The following is a 17,812-nucleotide window of genomic DNA, read 5'->3' on the forward strand; positions in this document are numbered from 1 at the left end:
TCCCCGAGACATAAATTACTTAAAAATACCAGAAGAGAGGTTCCTTTGACCAAGCCTTGGCTTTAAGCCAGCTTCTTTGCAAAGATGCCTTGCAAAGATTTTAGTTGCCCAGCGGAGAGGTGATGCAGCGCTGCAGCGTCGCTCAGCAGCTCCAAAGCCCTCCCTCAGCCCAGAGAGCAAAGGATTTCTCCTGTCTCCTCTCCCTACCAAAGCAACGCAGCTTCACTCCTTCCTCTTTTAAAACAGAGTTTGTTTAACACTAAACCTTGCATCCATGGAAAAGGTAATAGGCTCCTAAAGGAAGGTATTAGCAACACTAAGGTATATTAAGACTTAACTTTTTTTCACTTACAGTATTTATCTTGTAGTACTTGTCAGAAACTGAGAAAGCCAGTATCACCCTTGGAAAACTGCTTTAGCCCAGGGGATTCAAACATGCATCTTAGATACGGCTCTTTCAGACACATCCTATTCAAAAATGGAAGGTATAAAGCAGATGCAGCCCTTGAAACAGAGCTTGTAAACCTATGGCATCATCTCACTCCCTTAGGAAGTCACTTTTCCAGCTGTGTTGTAGATTTGTATTTCCACCACTAATGTGACAGAGTGGACAACTGAATTTGCTCCTTTAGCTCTGAAGGTCTAAGGTGTCCAGCTTTCAGTTGTAGCCTATGGGTGGCACGGTACTTGGAGACTTTATTCTTCAAACAGAAGTGTTTTAACTTGAGTTCCTAATAACTGTACTCACTTTCGTGAAGCTAGGATCTAGTCTTACTGTGGAAAATTAAATTGAAATTTACTGGTGTTTCATATTAACAAAGATCTGTCACCCTGGGAGATCATCTTCTGAACATTTACGGAGAACATAATTAGAATTTTCACAGGCAATCAGTGAACGTCTCTTTTCTGTAATTATATATATATCTAAACAAATTACCACCATTTGTATGGTAAATTTGGCAAATTAGTGGGAATATGTTAAATGTTACGGTATTTATATATACATAAAGCAACAACTCCCATCCCTCCCAGACACTTCTGAGCTTAAAAATTAAATGTAATCAAGAACAAAATGTTTCAGCGAGGGTGAAACAAAAGAAAGGTTGCACTAAATCCTCTCGAGAGGCCTCTCCTCCTCTTTCAAGAATCACCTGTACTTCAGCCATTCCTGATTGGCATTTGCTGAACTTGTCCCTACAGCCCTCCTGTGGTGGCTCCACAAGTTTTCCAATTATTATTTCCTCTTCTTGCCTTAAAAGAGGCTTCTGAGGTCTCAGCCTAGTTAAAGTTAAGCTCCCGATTATGTGTTTTATTCTGCGTAGACAAGAGGAGGAAGCTATTGCTTTCTTTTTGCAAGAGCCTGTAAGTGCTTGAGAGCAAAGAAGAGCTTTCCCTCCTCTCTCCACATCCCTTCTCTAGGCTATGTAATACTTCATTGCATGAAAAATGGATATTTTGGCTTTTCATCCTTGTTTGGAAAAGAACCTGTTAGACCTTAGGATTATCCCATAGGCAGAAATAACACTCAGCTAGCTCTGGTAAAAGCCTTGCGGTGTGGTCCTCCGCTTCACCAGTGAACACAGCACAGCTCGGTACCCATATTTCATTGCTCAACTGACTTCATCTGTCTCATACAATAAGGCCTCGGGAATGTACGTATCATTTGTGCGGTGCTCGATAGACTGTCTGTGAAGCTTATGACAGCCGGGCAGATTGAATCAGTGATGCGCTTCACTGAACGATTTATTCTAAGGACGGCATTTCCTCCATTAAAACATTCATCTTTTTCCTGCTCCTCCTCCCTATGTTGCAAACTGCTTCTAACACTCCGGCCTTTGTTTCTCTCCTTTCTGCGCTAGTCATCGAGTTGCTCAGCTTTCATTTCTTCCGTGTGAAGAACAGCGTTTTCTGTTTCAGTGACAAAATTCATACGAGCTTGATAGGATGCGTGCAGAAAAGGCAGACTGACTTGTGTTTACTGCAGGTGGGCCAGCATCAATATCAGTAAGTGCATCTTTCAAACAGTAAGGTAGAAAATACCAGGGTTAATTCTGGCGAGGCAAAGCATGAACACAGCGCTGTGGGTCTGCTCAGTTGCTGATAGTTTTGTAAGATGCTCTAGGCGTTGGAGTGTGCTGAACGTACAGCGGTTGTGTACATGCGTTGCATCCTCAGCTTCCTTTGAGCACAGGGGAAAAAATAAGGCTGCTCAACAGCTAAAGACCGGGCTTTCTGACAGGAGCAACTGTCAGCAAGATTATGGTTACAGTAAGTTAGCAACCAGGACAGATTCAGGGGGAAGGAATAAGTGTCAAACAAGCAAACAAACATAATATACCAGAAACTGGAAGTCTGCAAGAGAAGAAATTGGTCTACAGTTTACTGTACTGTAGAAGAAATGAGGAAGAATAAAATAAAAGTTACTTGCTGCAAAGGTGTTATTGAGGAAATACCTCTGCTATCTCTTCATATTTCAGGTCATTGTAGTATTTTATATGCTTTTGGACTTGCAGCATCGCGCACCTTGCTTTTAGGAAACAAGGTGAAAGTGGCTGCTGCTACACACTTGACTAGGTGGCGATGGGACCGATATGGCAGTTCCCCTCTCTTGCAGAAATAGTAAAACAAAACAAAAAGCTTCACACAGCACAACTCCTCTCCTAAGTAGTCCCCTCTTCCCCCAACCACACACACGACCATAGTTAACCGTGAAGTCAAATCTGTGAAATTGTAATGTCAAAAGCAAATATCTGATTTTTTTTTTTTTTTTTTGAAACCCAGGACATTGTCTTACTGCTATTCCTTTGAGAAAAATACCATTTTAACAGACAAATTCAGAGTACGCAGCCAGTATCATTAACTGAAATCAGGGAAAACTCAGGATGAGGTGGTTTTGTGTGTGCGTGTGCTTTTGTGTTGTGGTTTGGGTGTTTTTTTTAAAAGACTTCTCTTTGCAAGGCTTTGCTTTTGTCTCCTGCCTTCCCACTCACAATCTCCCTCCAGTTTCCCATGCCTGGAGCTAATTCAACATCTAACCAGGAAACAGACAGCTTCTGAAAGCATCCAGCTGCCTTGCTTTAACCCAACAGTTAGAATAGAATTTACAGAGATTTAAAAAAAAAACTCTCAAACACAAAACCACAACACACCAAACAAACCAAAAACCAGAAAAAGCAAAAACCTCAATTCCATTCCTCAATTTGAAGGTAATTACATACTGCAGGTCCATCAGGTCAGGTCAAGAATATTACGGTACAGCACGGACCTCTTTGGCTCTGGGCACCATAGCAAATCCGCAGACCCCGGGAAAACAGATCTGTCCATAAACTCAGAGTACAGCCACAGCCATTACTATTCTCCCCTCCTCTACCCACAAAAAGCTCAGGCCACAGATTGATACAGTGCAGAAACACGCAGGAGCTGCAGAGTTGGATGGGTACAGTTACAGATAGTTTTGTGTTTAGGTGACAATCGTATATCAAATATTGATACCCTTCAAACTCTCCATCTAGCAAAGGTGAGTGATGGAAGAGCTCCAAACATTTTCTGCCCCGCTTTATCGTTCCCTCGGGAGAGTCCCACCCTCCCCTTTGCCTTCAAAGGTGCGCAGTCAAGACCAGCACATGGTCTCTGTGTCTGTAATCATCACCTCAGCAGCTGCACCAGCAACAGCATTTACCCTTTGCTCTGCATTGGGAAGTCAGGAAACATTAACTTCTAAGCCATTCTCCCCAGCCCTAGAGCTTCTTTTTTCTATCAAGCCAAAAGATCCTCCTTTTCTTACCTGGCATAATCTTCTGAAAGACCACAGGTGTCTGAACTGCCGGACAATATCACTTTCAAAGGTCTGTCATCATTTTTGTTCAGAAAGGACACCAGGGCAGTATATAATCCCAGTACGCAGGAACAGCCTGCTGGTGGAAAGGAGACCCCAGCAACTGAGATAAGAAGAGTTAGGACCACTTGTAGGTCCTCCAGACAAGAGCTACGAACCATCCCCACTAGCCAGAGATGTAAAGGATGCTTTAGGGATAGGCGTTATTGCTGAAGTATATCTTCTGCAGGCCTGGTGTTGGCCTGGGAGTGGTGGGTTAGTGCTGAGTGCTGCATTAGCAGCAGCTGAGAAAATGGGAGTAGCAGATGCTAATTGTAGGGCACACGTGGTGGTTATTTGCTAAATAACTGAATGACATTCATTTCCCTCCAAATCAAACCTTTGCCATGCTGGGAGAAAAAAAAAAGGGGTGTTTCACAGGTCCCTATCTCAGCATCCTAGTTGTACTGGGACCAGTTGCCCAACTTTTTACATTGGCTCATGGCAATGGTCAAGGCACCACTGAAGAAATGCCTGGGCCTGCGCTGAATGCAGCGTGGACCTTGCCAGAGTACCAGCTGCGGGTACGAGGCGCTCCCACTCAGCTGGAAGAGAGCGATGGGGCAATGCACTCTGTGACGAGTATGAGTGAAGACTCTGGTCCTCTGTTTCAAAATCCATGAGCAGCTGAATACTGAAGAACTCGACTCTTGCATTCATTCTAGCTAGTAATTAGAGAAAACATAGTATTTTGTTATTTTCAGTGGACTGCAAATGTCAAATATTACCCTCTTATTCGCAAGATCAATTACATAAATAACATTGCATTTTATTCTATCCGGTGAAAAATATGCTACTTCTTAAGTATAAAATGTCATACGAATGCTACAAGTGTATATTCTGGGCAAGTGCAGGTTAGGGTGTCATGTAGTCATAGCCCCAAGCAGCTAACTGACAGCGGAGGTTGTGCTGGATTGCTCTTCTTCACGCTTCAGTCATTATTCAGAGAGGGGGAAAAGAGATATGAAGTCTGTTTCCAAGAGCACGTCTTGCTAGCTAGTTATTAGAGCTCACGTCTTACTCCTGCTGGCTCTGGGAAGTTGCCCAGGGCATACACCTGAGCCGAGTTCAGGGTCACAGTGGCTGTGAAGCCATTCGCCCTGGCAGGTATGCTCTTTCTTGTCGCATGTGATAATATGGGAAAAGAATTTCTTTCTGTCAGTGTGGCAATCATGCAGAAAGAGAGGTCTGTGCAGTCATTTTAAATAATCAGTCACCTTCCCTGGGCTAAAAGCTCCTTAGAGAAGGCAAAATTTTACCCTTCAGGACCTACGGATCACAAGTTTGTACTAACGCCTTTCTCAGCCACTGGTGAATGTATGGCAGCAATGCCATTACAAGGAACAATTAGGCAGAGACATATATTTATAAATAATTATCATGTTAGGGCAGCAAGAGCAGAGCAGGGTGAACTCCAAATGAAAAATACTGCCTCTCCTTCCTTTTCCGTATGGATTATATTAGTCCCTCTGGTGTTTGCTTATCCCTCTCGGCAGCCTTTTCAAAGGCTTCTCAGCTCTGGGATTTAATGCCTGGCATTGCTGACGTGCGGAATTAAAAATGTAAGGCATATTTTCCACCTTCTGCTTTTAGATTAGCAACAGAAAAAGTAGTCCTCGGCCTGCATGTAAAGCCGGGAGGGCCCAAGGGATGCAGCTGGAGCGCGAGCGGAGCGGGGAGAGGAGAGCCCATCACGGGGCAGCTCAGAGCGGGGGAGGCAAAAGTCCCTCTGGAGCTACAGGAGCAACTGGAGGAGAGGGAAGCTGTGGAGAAAAGCTCTGACAAATGCTCATTGCTGTATGTTATCTGGCAGGGAAACCTGTTGAAATGTTACTTCAGGAGACAAGAAGAAAATGTTTTTGTCTATAGCCCTTGGCCTATAGGCCAAGAAAAGGAGTGGGTTATAGCTTAATTGATATCTGCAGCTGTTAACAATCAGGGTGGTTTGACAAAAGATAGTAAAAAAAATGATTTTCACTGGGTGGTCCTGATATACAAAACTAAAAACCTTTTATTAAAAACAATAAAGAGAATGGGAAGTGCGTTTTCTCCACCCTTAATGCAACATTATTAACAGCTCCAGTGTTTGCTTCTGAAGTGGCCTACAGATATTTTCCAGACACTGTTCTACCTGTTCTCCAATTCCTCTTGTTTACTGAATATTTTTTAAGCCCTCAAGGCATAGATATTAAAACACTACTTACAAAAATGGTCTCTCATAACACTTTTGAAGGATCTTCTGACACAGCAGGGTTACCACAGCTCCGGCAAGACTAGAAACCAGAATAAAATTCTAATAATTTACCTTTATTTTTATACTGTGAGTTTGGTAAGAAGAGCAGTGTAATTCATAGGCACGTAACCTGTGGTTTTGGTGCCACAGTGACATTTGCCACAGGTTTAAAATAATCTTGAGACTGTTGTGGACTTTTTTTTTTTCATCCATAGTTTCAATTTTTGTCAGAGCAACTTCTTGCCTTTCCTGCTCTGAGTCACCAGTTTGTGCAGAACAGCATGGGAGCCCCTGCAGTATTTTATGTAAGGGTTTATTTGTGTGCCTTTATAGAGACAAATGCGCACAGTAGTTTGTAATGTATTTTTTCCAATTGATTTTAAATTCTGGTCTTCTGCAACTAATCTTTGATGGTGCTACGAGTTTGCTGGGTTTGTGACTACACAACAGACTCGGTCTGACATAGCTGGTGAGGGAGAAGTATCTGTAGGGCAATTCCTCTTGAACGAATGCCAGTCCTGCCAGAGTGACTTTGGCCCATTATGTTCAAGCATCTTTTGTTCCCCGAAGGCATTCCTTCTCAACACCGCGAGCCCACGTGGTTTCCCGGACAGCGTGGATTTCCCTGCACATAATGGTGCAAATTAAGTGTCTCCGTCCTTCAATACGCTCGGGACGTGTGTGACTGCCTCTCACACTGGCAAGCAACACAAAAGTGAAAAAGGACAGAACGTGGACGGGAGTCCCTGGATATTTTCCACCATCCGGTCCTTAATGCTTGCTGCGAGCTCCTCGCTTCCCATGCTGGCTGCCAAGCAGAGCCCGGCCAGCTCCAGACACAGGGTAAAGGGGATGGCTGGGTCAGTGAGTGCTGGGCTGCAGCTCAGTGCTGCTGAAGGAAATATTCCTCTGCTCTAAGGAGACACTGAGAGAGCTGTACTGTCAGCACCTGCTTCCTCTTAAACATCTATTTTACTCCTACATTTGACAGATGGACCAGTGATGGGGAGATGAGTGCTGAGAGCCTCGGCTAATTTCACTGATTTGGAAACACAGCTGAGAAATATATGTATTTTTATCCCTTGCTATTTTCACAGGGGTTTTACTCTTTTCATTCAGCAAAGGCCAGAGCTACAAATCAAATCTGAATTTCATTTAGCAAGGAGTAGAAGATGGAAGTGTGAAGGTCTGGCTGATCTATACCAAAGGTTTGGCTGACCTAAACCATTTCACCCATTTTCATGGTTTTGCAGATCTGCTGAATATTTCAAGCACAAACATTAACAAACATATTCTTAGTGCAAAGACTGCTTCTGGAGCAGAAGCAGCAACGCTTGATTTCCAGCTGGATTTCCCACCCTACTCCACACAGGCTGCAAACAGTTAAGATTCCTCTCGGATAGCCCCTCGATTTTGCTGGTCAGGCGACACAGGAATTCTGCCACCACGCTTGCCTCCCTTCTTGGGCTCCATGCAGTTTTTCCTCTCATGCATCCCCAGTTCCCAGACTCGCAGCAGAGCTATTCTCACCTTACGTCCTGCCTGAAATTCACAGGCTGCGTGTGCTGCTGTGAGTCAGCAGTAATTACCCTTCATCTTTAGGAAAGACAGTGGTGAAGGAGTTGAAGGTGATTCAGCAGAACGCTTTATTAGCAATATCACACAGGCAGTCATCCCACCTGAGTCATCAGGTCCGAGCTTCACAATCACAGTGATCGTGTAATAGAGAGTTATCCTAAAGGCTTTCTGTAGTAGCCTGAAATATGCTATCCCTTTATACTTACAGACTGCAAATTAAAGCACTGTGGAAGGGCAGGGATGGCGCCTAAGCGCTATGAGCAATTTCACATTTGTCTTGCCTGTCAAGTGTTCTTCTCTCATTTCTCAAAAAACACAGCACTGTAGTTAGAAATCAGTTTATTGTGATGAGTCAGTGCTCATAGTATTATGCTGGCACAATTGAGGCACTAGCAATTAAACCTTATTCTCCAGTTGTTCTGCCTTTTTAATCACTGCCAGTTCTCATTTGTTTCTGGCTTATTACTTGCTCTGAAGGAGCTGGAGGCAGAGGGCCGATCAGGTATCACAGAGACATGCCATACTGATGTCAGTCTAACTGCAGAGTTAAAATATACTGCTGAACAAAAAAGATTGGATTTATATAATGAATCCACCATGGGGTTACATTGCAGCATCCATTAAAACAAGAGCAAACCAGCACTGGATACCAGTATCATGAAAGGAACCAGTAGTTAATTGTGTGATTGGCGGGGTATGTTTGTTAGCAATTACAGTAATTAGCAATGTAAACTAAAGTCAAAGGCATTTCTTCCAAACTTTAACTATTTCTAATTTCTTATTTAAAATGGTACAGCTGGAGGTAGCTATTTACGAGGCTGAGAGTGAACCATCACTGGACTGAGCCGCACAGCATAGACTGTTCTGTGGGACGTGTAAGTCTGCAGGCTTCCTCTACAGCCCTGCCAGCACACGGACCCCCTCTGTCAAGATCTTCCCCGTCTGGTCTACCTTTCCAAACAAAGCCTACTAATTACATGATGTTTTGTACGAGACGGATCAGTAAAGGGTCAGCATGAGACCAAGAAACTCCTAGTTTGTGGCTTAAGGAATGCAATGCTTAACATATTTTGCCTAAGAAGTATTTTACAGCAATGACATGCCGTCCTCTCAGTGCTTTATACGGCCAAGTAGATAATCTTTCCTTATCTCCTAAATATGTTTTGTGTAATACCCTGAACAGCATTTGCAGCCACTAATAAAGACAGTCTATTTTATGGACGTTCTAATTTTACAGGATCACATTTCATTATTTGTTTACTTAGTATAAAGATGTTACATTCTGCAAATATTTTCTTTAAGGCTGGCAATATTTTGGAGGCATGTCAGAAGGAAAGTGCTGGGTTTTTAATGTAAGCAGAAGAGACCATTTGAATGCCAAGTAGGGAAAGATGCGATGGAATGAGAATGCTGTGGCCATGCAGGGGAAGTCACACCCGAGAGCAGACATGACGCCTCCTAAATCTGTAGCTGGGTCTTGATCATGCAACAACTTTTCCCTAAGTTCAGAATTCAGGTTAATTGTGCTCTTCCTAAGGGGAAACAAGGCATTTCAAAAATATATCTGCAAAAGCTACATGGTTATGGAAACCATCCAAGTTAGCCAATATGAAAGTCTGTTTCAAGCCCTGCTCCCCTCAATAACTTATTTTGCATTTTATTTAATTTTACTTTAAAGATTTCACTGAATTCAGCACTGCCAAACGCCTTGATGCTTTTGTTTTTTCTCCTTTTGATTCCTTTCTTAAAAGTCTGAATTAAAACCTACCTATCTCTTTTCAAGGTTCCCATTTCTGTTAAACAAAAGAGTAAGAAAGACACATATAAAGGCAGCAGAGAGAGAGACTAAGATTAAAGGGAAATAGGATTTTGGTAGCCTGGCTATGATAACCCCACCGTTTCCTCCCTCTGTCTCTCAAGGGCTGTACTGCAAATGGTGAAGACATCAAGGTGTTCTTTTTCAAGCACACAGAGTTACTGGGTTTTCTGCTCAGCACATTTCCTTTCTCCAAGACTCTGACAAAACTACAGACATCACACACTGTAAGAAGCACCCAGGGGGCATGAATCTAATCAGTGTCCTCATCACCAGTTTGGTGTTCGCCCTTCACTGAGACCACACAGAATGGTGAATAACTCAGATGACAAATTTGCCAGGTGGAGCACAGGCTATGGGAGCTCTTGTCTGGTGCCCATTTCTGTGCCAGCATATTGCTAACTACCTCAGCCCCAATGGGGGACATCCAATCTGATTCCCTTTCACATCTGAGAAAATGAAAAAGAATGTTTTCAAGGAGGGTGTCCTGCCTATGAGACCATGAGTTCCCTCCAGATCTGAGAGGAAAAGCTCGGAAACACCTTTTTCAAGGTGTCCCACTGTGTACCACAGACAAAAAACTTCCTTGCATGTAATAAAAATATGGATCTATCTCAACAGCCCAGTGTTTGAAGTATTCAGCTGGCTTTCCTTGTCCTGTGAACACATGTATTTCTGTATTAAATTGCCATTGGATAAAGTGCACAAGCAATTCCTGAAGCTGTCCAGGGGATAAAGTATTCCTCCACTTACCCACAATAGAAATGAGTTGGAAGTAGGTGCTCAGTCGCTGGGGTTTCTCACAACTGAGCTGCCTTTGGGGCTCACAGTCCCAGAACTATGCAATTGGGAAACATTAACAATGGAAGCTGGAGCTGCTATACATGGCATCTGCCTGCTGGCTTAACCACCAGCTACATGGAGTTGGGGGAGCAGAAGGATTTAGATGCCAAAGTTTCTTTCTGGATCTGGACCTCAGTGCAATGAAGCTTCCACTGGATTTCAAAAAAGGGTCTGTCATTTGACCTCTGGTCCTCCCTTCACTTTCAAAAGAAAGGTGGATGCATAATAAGATTACTGTATGCACCTGATAATACTTGAAGTAGCAGCTAAAGAGATAAAGGGGATTCGTGGGTAACTTGTCTGTACTCAGATGGAATTGATTTTCATGGAGAAAATGGCAGAATCCCTCTCTGAAATGTATACAGTATTTGCCTTTTCCAGAAAAAAATACAGCTAATTTCTTTACGGGGTTTTATGGAGCTCTTAAACAGTTCTTCAGTGTGAAAAGTTATGTTTTTACCAAGTACATGTAGATTTATCGAGCATTTAACAATGGCTAGAAGCAGTCTACAATGAAACATTTGTCCAAACTCTATTGATAAATACCTTGTTATAAACGTAGTTGAGATGCCACGCAATATTTTCCCTGATAAGAAATAAAGCATAGTCATGTGTCATTCTGATTTCAGCAAGGATGATGTAGCAAAATATGTATTCATAAATTCACTTTAACAGACTACCGTAAGAACACAACTACAGCGTTTCCAAGGAGATCCCACAACAGATCCCATATTAAACAATGTTCCAGCTTCATTTTCAATGAACAGGGTTTTCTTTTTAATTTAAAAATGGGACATCATCTGAAAGGTCCATACACTTACCCAAGCTGTGGATTAATCAGGCCCTGCCTTCAGCTGATGCCTCTGTTATGGAGCTCATAACAGAAAATGTTTTATGCTCACCTCAGACACAGCATCGCCTACTTTTAGTTAAAGCTCTTCCCCTCTCTTTAGAGAGCTGATGGCAAAGGTGAACACACTCAGTATGTTCTTATAGCCTCATTTATATATGTTTTATATCACGAGTCTTTTGCTTTATCTAGGTTATCCCACCTCATCCTTATCCCGGATAATTGAGCGGTGAGCATGCAGCAGAACTGGGTAATGAGGAAGGAATTATATCTTAGGGAAAGGACTGTACTCCAGGTAGCTTCCCAGGGATTTTCAGGGAGGCTGAAGAGAGCTAAAAGTGTCTTAACTTCTAGATCTGGCCCCAGGGTAAGAACTCCTCAGCAAGGCGAGGAGCTGCTTTAGTTAACCGTGACTTTGAGCAACCGAGTGGGCTGCCCCAAAGTTACGAGGCAAGTTGGTGTGCGGAGCACTTTGGCCACATGTCTGACTATCCAGCTTGTCCTCCAGAGCTTTCCAGAGGTCGGCCTGAGTCACAGGCTTACACATGGGACTGCAGTGGCAACGCAGATGGGCAGACTTGTGGCACCGTGGCTGTATAGGGCTGCCCAGACACTTCACAAACAGAGGAAGAAAGGGGCGTGTGGATCTTCTGCCAGGCCCTTTTGTAGCAGAAAGACTACTGAGTCCCCAGAATATGCAGGGTCAGGTTATGGGTTTAAAGCACGGACATGAAGAGCATGAGAAGGAACCACAATTTTAACTTCTTGCAGGCTCAGAAGACACATGTGTTTCTAGCCTTAAATCTTTGGAAAATTAACAGTGTGAGGCCTTGCAGTCTGCCCTTTATACTCCGGGTGCTTCTGGGATCCAGTGGTCATATCATATCTCTCAGAACTGCTAAATGAGCCTTTACCAAAAAAAAAAAATAAAAAAAAATCCAATTTAAGAACTGAGGAGACATGCCAGAAGTGTCAGTGGTAGGCCTCCTTCCTTCCCCTTCCCACAGCCCAGCCGCCGTGCTCAGTGGGAGGTTTTCTTTGCTGGAGCTGCATTAAAAACACTCTGTCCCGGGCTGGATTTCCAGGAGGAGAAGGAGTCCATGTGCACATGTCAGAGCTTGAGCCTAAGCTCACATTCCTACTGCCAAAAGGTACTTGTTGATGCTCAATAAAACAACTTTCAACCTGCAAACCACAGACAGGCCAGGATCCTCTCAGACAGAAAAAAAAACAAAACAAAACAAAAAAGTCTAGTTTCTACACACGGAGTCCCAAGTTCTCCATTTCTCTTGGGACAACGCTACTTAGAGGACCTCAAACAGAGGATGGAGAAGGCACTAAGGCTCTAGGCTGCAGCCTTTCCACACAGCAGCAAGTACGGTTGCATCTAAGGCATCCATCCTATGTACTCATCTCAGCAGGATGAGTTCGGGTTGCATAGCTGACATGCAAGCACTCTCAGTTACGAGAACTCAATCTGGGAATAAGTCATCGGTAGAGGTCACAGCCCAAAAGCTTGCCAGAGCTTTGTTGCAAGAGATAGCAACACATAAAAGGGGTTAGCAAGTTGCCTTGAAAAGCAGGCCTCAAGTTGCGCCAGGGGAAATTGAGACTGGACATCAGGAGAAATTTTTTCACCGAAAAGGTTGTGAAGCACTGGAACAGGCTGCCCAGGGAATTGGTTGAGTCACCATCCCAGGAGGTATTTAAAAGACATGCGGATGTGGTGCTGAGGGACATGGTTTAGTGGGACTTGGCAGTGTTAGGTTGATGGTTGGACTTGATGATCTTAAGGGTCTTTTCCAAACTAAATGATTCTATGATTAATTTTTAAATCCATTGTAGACAGTCAGGGAGCTCTGGTTCTCTCCTATGCGCTTCTGAAAAATTCCCATATATATCCCCAAGCTCATTGCAGACAAGTCCTTTGAACCCCAGATGCACTTTTTTGGAGTTCTGGGTTGTTTTTTTTTCTTTCAGTAAGGGAGTGAATTCATGTGAAGGCCAAGCGCTATGCTAGAAGAAACATTCATTCTTCCTAGAGAAAATCAAGAAAGAGCCAGTGAGACGGCAGTGTTCAGAGAAGTACTTCTGTAGGACCCTGTGCTAGCCTCATCATTTCTTGAGAAACATCTCTCTAGGTAGTTCTCCGATGAATTCATTATTCCACCCAGTGACTTGAATTTATCCCATACAAACCAGATATATTTAGAAAAAGTTGCAGTCAAACCCATACGATGCCATCATTGATTTATGCAGAGCAGCAACAAATGAGCAATAAAGTTAAAAAGTAATAAGAGAGGTCTAGCAGATGGGCAAAGCACCAAAATAAACATTCTGATAAAAACAGACATTCAGCAAACCACCAAACCCAACATGTTCTTGGGAGTTTGGGTTTATTTGGGTTAACTAAGTAAATTTGCTAAGAATGTTGTTAAACTATTATAATACTAAGGCACAGAACACGACCAAGGACAGTTCAACATAATCTGGATATCAGGATATCAGAGAGAAAACGCAGATCTTATTGTAGCTCAGTTACACTTTGCCCCCATCACGCAAGCTTAAAAATCCTTCTAGAAGAGCTGCCCTTTCCCACAATCTGTGTCACTAAAACCAGATGCAGCAACAGCATTTGTGCACCCAGAACCCTCAGCTGCTGTTCCTCACATCGTGCCTTGACATTTTATATGAAATTGCTTTCATTTCAGGAAACTGGGCTCAAACTTGGGGAAAAAACTACAGTAATGCAATACTGTGTAATAAAATACTGTGCCATCTTAATGGGACATGGCACCTTGGCAAATAACTTCTCATTAGCAAGGTTTTTGGTCAACTTGGTTCCTGTTTTCTGCTGCAGGATAGGAAATGTTAGATAAAGAATACTTTTGTTTTGGGGAATGTGGCCTTATTATAACTGAGGAATCCAGTGCCATTACTGATGGTGGCTTGGGGGCAGATTCTGGAACTCGGCTGCTCCCTTATTTACAGTATCACAGTATGCTAGGGATTGGAAGGGACCTCAAAAGATCATCTAGTCCAATCCCCCTGTCGGAGCAGGAACACCTAGATGAGGTTGCACAGGAAGGCGTCCAGGCGAGTTTTGAATGTCTCCAGAGAAGGAGACTCCACAACCTCCCTGGGCAGCCTGTTCCAGTGCTCTGTCACCCTCACTGAGAAGAATTTTCTTCTCAAATTTAGGTGGAACCTCTTGTGTTCCAGCTTGAATCCATTACCCCTTGTCCTATCATTGGTTGCTACTGAGAAGAGCCTGGCTCCATCCTCATGACATTCCCCCTTTATATATTTATAAACGCTAATAAGATCACCCCTCAGTCTCCTCTTCTCCAAACTAAAGAGACCCAGCTCCCTCAGTCTTTCCTCATAAGGGAGATGCTCCACTCCCTTAATCATCTTAGTTGCCCTGCTTAGTTCCCATACTGCAGCTCTGAACCTGCTCACAGATAAGGGAAATGGGTAACCTCTCCTTTTGATCAGAAAAAGACAGTCACAGGCTCTACTCTGTGATAATAAAAATGACTCAAAGGGGGTAACACTGCTGCATAATCCATTGCAATCTGCAAATGAAATAGAAGGATTTTCAACAGCATGGTTTTCTTGTGTATACAGCCTGTGTACAGAACTAACATTTAGTTATATCTTTTTGGGTTAAGAACATCTGAAAATAACCTCCAACTGCAATTACAACCCATGGATGGCAGATGTATTTCCAGAGATAATCATCGGTTCTGGGCAGAAAATGAGACTTATGCGGCCGAGACCAAGATCAAATTTTAAAAACGCTTTTAGAGAAATCATTTCTAGGATGGTGGTTTCTCAACAGCTCTCAATCAATCCAAGTGCAGGCTGCCAGCAAAAAATTCGCCCTGCCCTCCTCCTTCACCTGTATGTTTCTTCCCTTCTCCTGGGCCTGCGTGAGCAGAGGGTGACCAGAGCAGGACGCTCAGCCAGCTGCAAAACAGACTCATTCTTTGCTGGGTTCATTTTCAGCAGGTCAGATTTGGATAATCCCAGACCAACAGTCTTGGTTCTAAAAGTGCTTTCGAACCACGTACAGTTCAAATACCTTTTTCCTGCTGTGAATAAATAATTTGGTTTACGTTGCAGCAGCAGCTCAGGAGGACGGGAGGCCACTGTGCTAGCCACGCAACCCCCGTGGTCCCTGCTGCCTACGGCTTGGAGCCCCAAACCCTCTGCCTGCTGCCAGACTCTCGCTTTTGTGCGGAAACCCTTTGCACGAGTGGAAGCAGGGCTGAAAGGACCTCTCTATACGCTTCCAGCTATAACGTCTGGGTCTGAACAAACTTTCCAGCATTAGAACTCAGGATGAATGGACAAGTGTAAAAAAACATATGGTAGGCAACTCTTATGAGTAGCTTTTGTCAGAAACAAAAGCTGAATGATGTACGAATGGGGAAACCTCGGTTGCGGGAGACTGTATAGTGGTTTTCTCAAATATATGTTTTTTGGATATGGCTGTTTCAGTCTATCAAATCAATATTTTCTAAATTAAGAGGGATTTATATAAACAGAGCGTAGTCTCTAAGGTGCTGTTTATGGTCTGTCTGGTATAAATATTTATGATCATTCTAAAATTAGTGATTTTTCTAAAGTGTGCTTTTGTTTAATATAGCTCATGACAGTTTCTATGTTAAATATGGAGGGTTTTTTTAAGAGAGAAACAGAGGCAACATAGAAACACACTGTAAACAGTGCTACAATGGTGGCTAATCAACAGAGGATTGTTCTCGTTTAATACTAAGCCTGCTTCTTGAGTGCAGTCTATTCGCGTTCAACCATAACTAGGAAGATGTGATCTTGGATATGGTAAGTGCTCCAAAATGCTTGGAGACACAAACTTCCACATGACATATTCTAAAGAACTGCTGTTATGGCGTAATTGCGTATGAAAATACAGACAAATAAATTAAATAATACATTTATGTGGAAACAGTTTTCCTACATGGAACCCTCTTTAAGATGAGTTATCACCTCCATAACCGTCTGTTAAAAAAAATAATCTTAAAATCAATAATTCTGTGATGTAATAGTTGAAACTGGGCTGTCCTGAGACAGCTCTTAACATCATTTAGGACTGGACTTAATGTTAAGAGGAGTGCTGGCAGGGTTGGTGCTTCTGCAGCCGCAATTGTTGGGATTTTCCCTAGCCATTCTCAGTTCTGGCAGCCCAGGGTTCTGGCATCAGCATCATGGGGATAAACCAGAGCAGATATTGTACTTCCTTCAGAATTAAAAAGTTTCCATGTTAATACGTCCACAGAATAGACTCTGGCAAACACCCCCTTGACACAGGCTCTTTCCTTCCAGCTGTATATACTATACTTTGCTTCTCAGGTCTTTTTTTATGACCATGTAGCGCAAAGGAACAGTAGCAGCTCTCTTAATAGGGAAAAGAGGGACACAGGCTTCCTCTGAAGGAGTTTGAAAGACAGAGTTCATTTTGCATCTCCCTCTGCTTTAACACCTTGCTGCTTTGTGCAGTTCTGGATCTTTCTGAATTTTCTTTCTGGATAACAGTCCACACTGTATAGCAAGTTGGCTGAAATAATTATCTGTCCATAATAATTGCACAAGTCAGAATATTTAAAAGCAGCATAGTTTGGTTTTCTTTCTACTCTGTTTTTAAATACCTTGGTAAAAATACACTCCAAATACTCTGACAGCAATACTTTACATGTCCTTATGTACAAATCTAAAGGTACACTTACCCATCTATCAAACCCCAGAAATATGGAATTTGCTGACATATGTACATGGCACTTGCAGACTGTACAACTCAGCACTTGTGTGGTAAAATCATGTTGATATTTCACCTTGTCTCTTCTGTTCACTAGTGTCACCTATGTGTAAATCGGTGTGTAAATAAACATCTGCGGGCCCATAGGTTTCACTATTTGAAAAACAGGCCCTTCTTTATTCTGTGTGTATTAACTATATATTCATAAAGCACTCTTTAATTATTTCAAAGTATATATAACTCCTGTCAAGTCGTGATGGGTAGGATGCTTCCAGGTAACATAAGCATCATTGTTTCTACTGCCAAGAAGTCGACAGACACATCTCAAATGTGCTGAGAAGCAGCTGTTACCATTGACTGTACGGTACTGGGTTAGGGATTCGGTTCGCTGCGGTAGAGAACATACCTTGCTCTGATGTTCAGCCATGGCCAGAGTGCCTGGTTCTTAAAAAGTAATGCAGGATTGCTAGAATTAGTTGTGCAATTTTTTTTTCTTGTCTTTCGGCCTGATGGATTTTTTTTTTTTTTTTCAAAAAGTAAATTACTATTGGCATTTTCATTCTTACCTTCATCACATTAGCAGTGGAAAAGCAGCTGTAGATCTTAACTTTGCTTGAAATTTTACCGGTGAACATGTGCACTTGGTTTTCACAAGTCCATTTCTTAGTACTTTTCTCATTATTGCCGAACAAATTTTATTCCAGGATGTCTGGAAAAATTGACAAATGTTTGCCAAACCGTCTGTAACAAAAAGACTATGAAATTAGTTGTGGGCTTTGCTGGAGTCATGAGAAAAGTTTATCTTTACTTACACTTCGAACATTGTAAATCAAATTATT

This window comes from Vanellus vanellus (genome assembly GCF_965231255.1).
Source record: "Vanellus vanellus genome assembly, chromosome: 7".
Lineage (NCBI taxonomy): Eukaryota > Metazoa > Chordata > Aves > Charadriiformes > Charadriidae > Vanellus > Vanellus vanellus.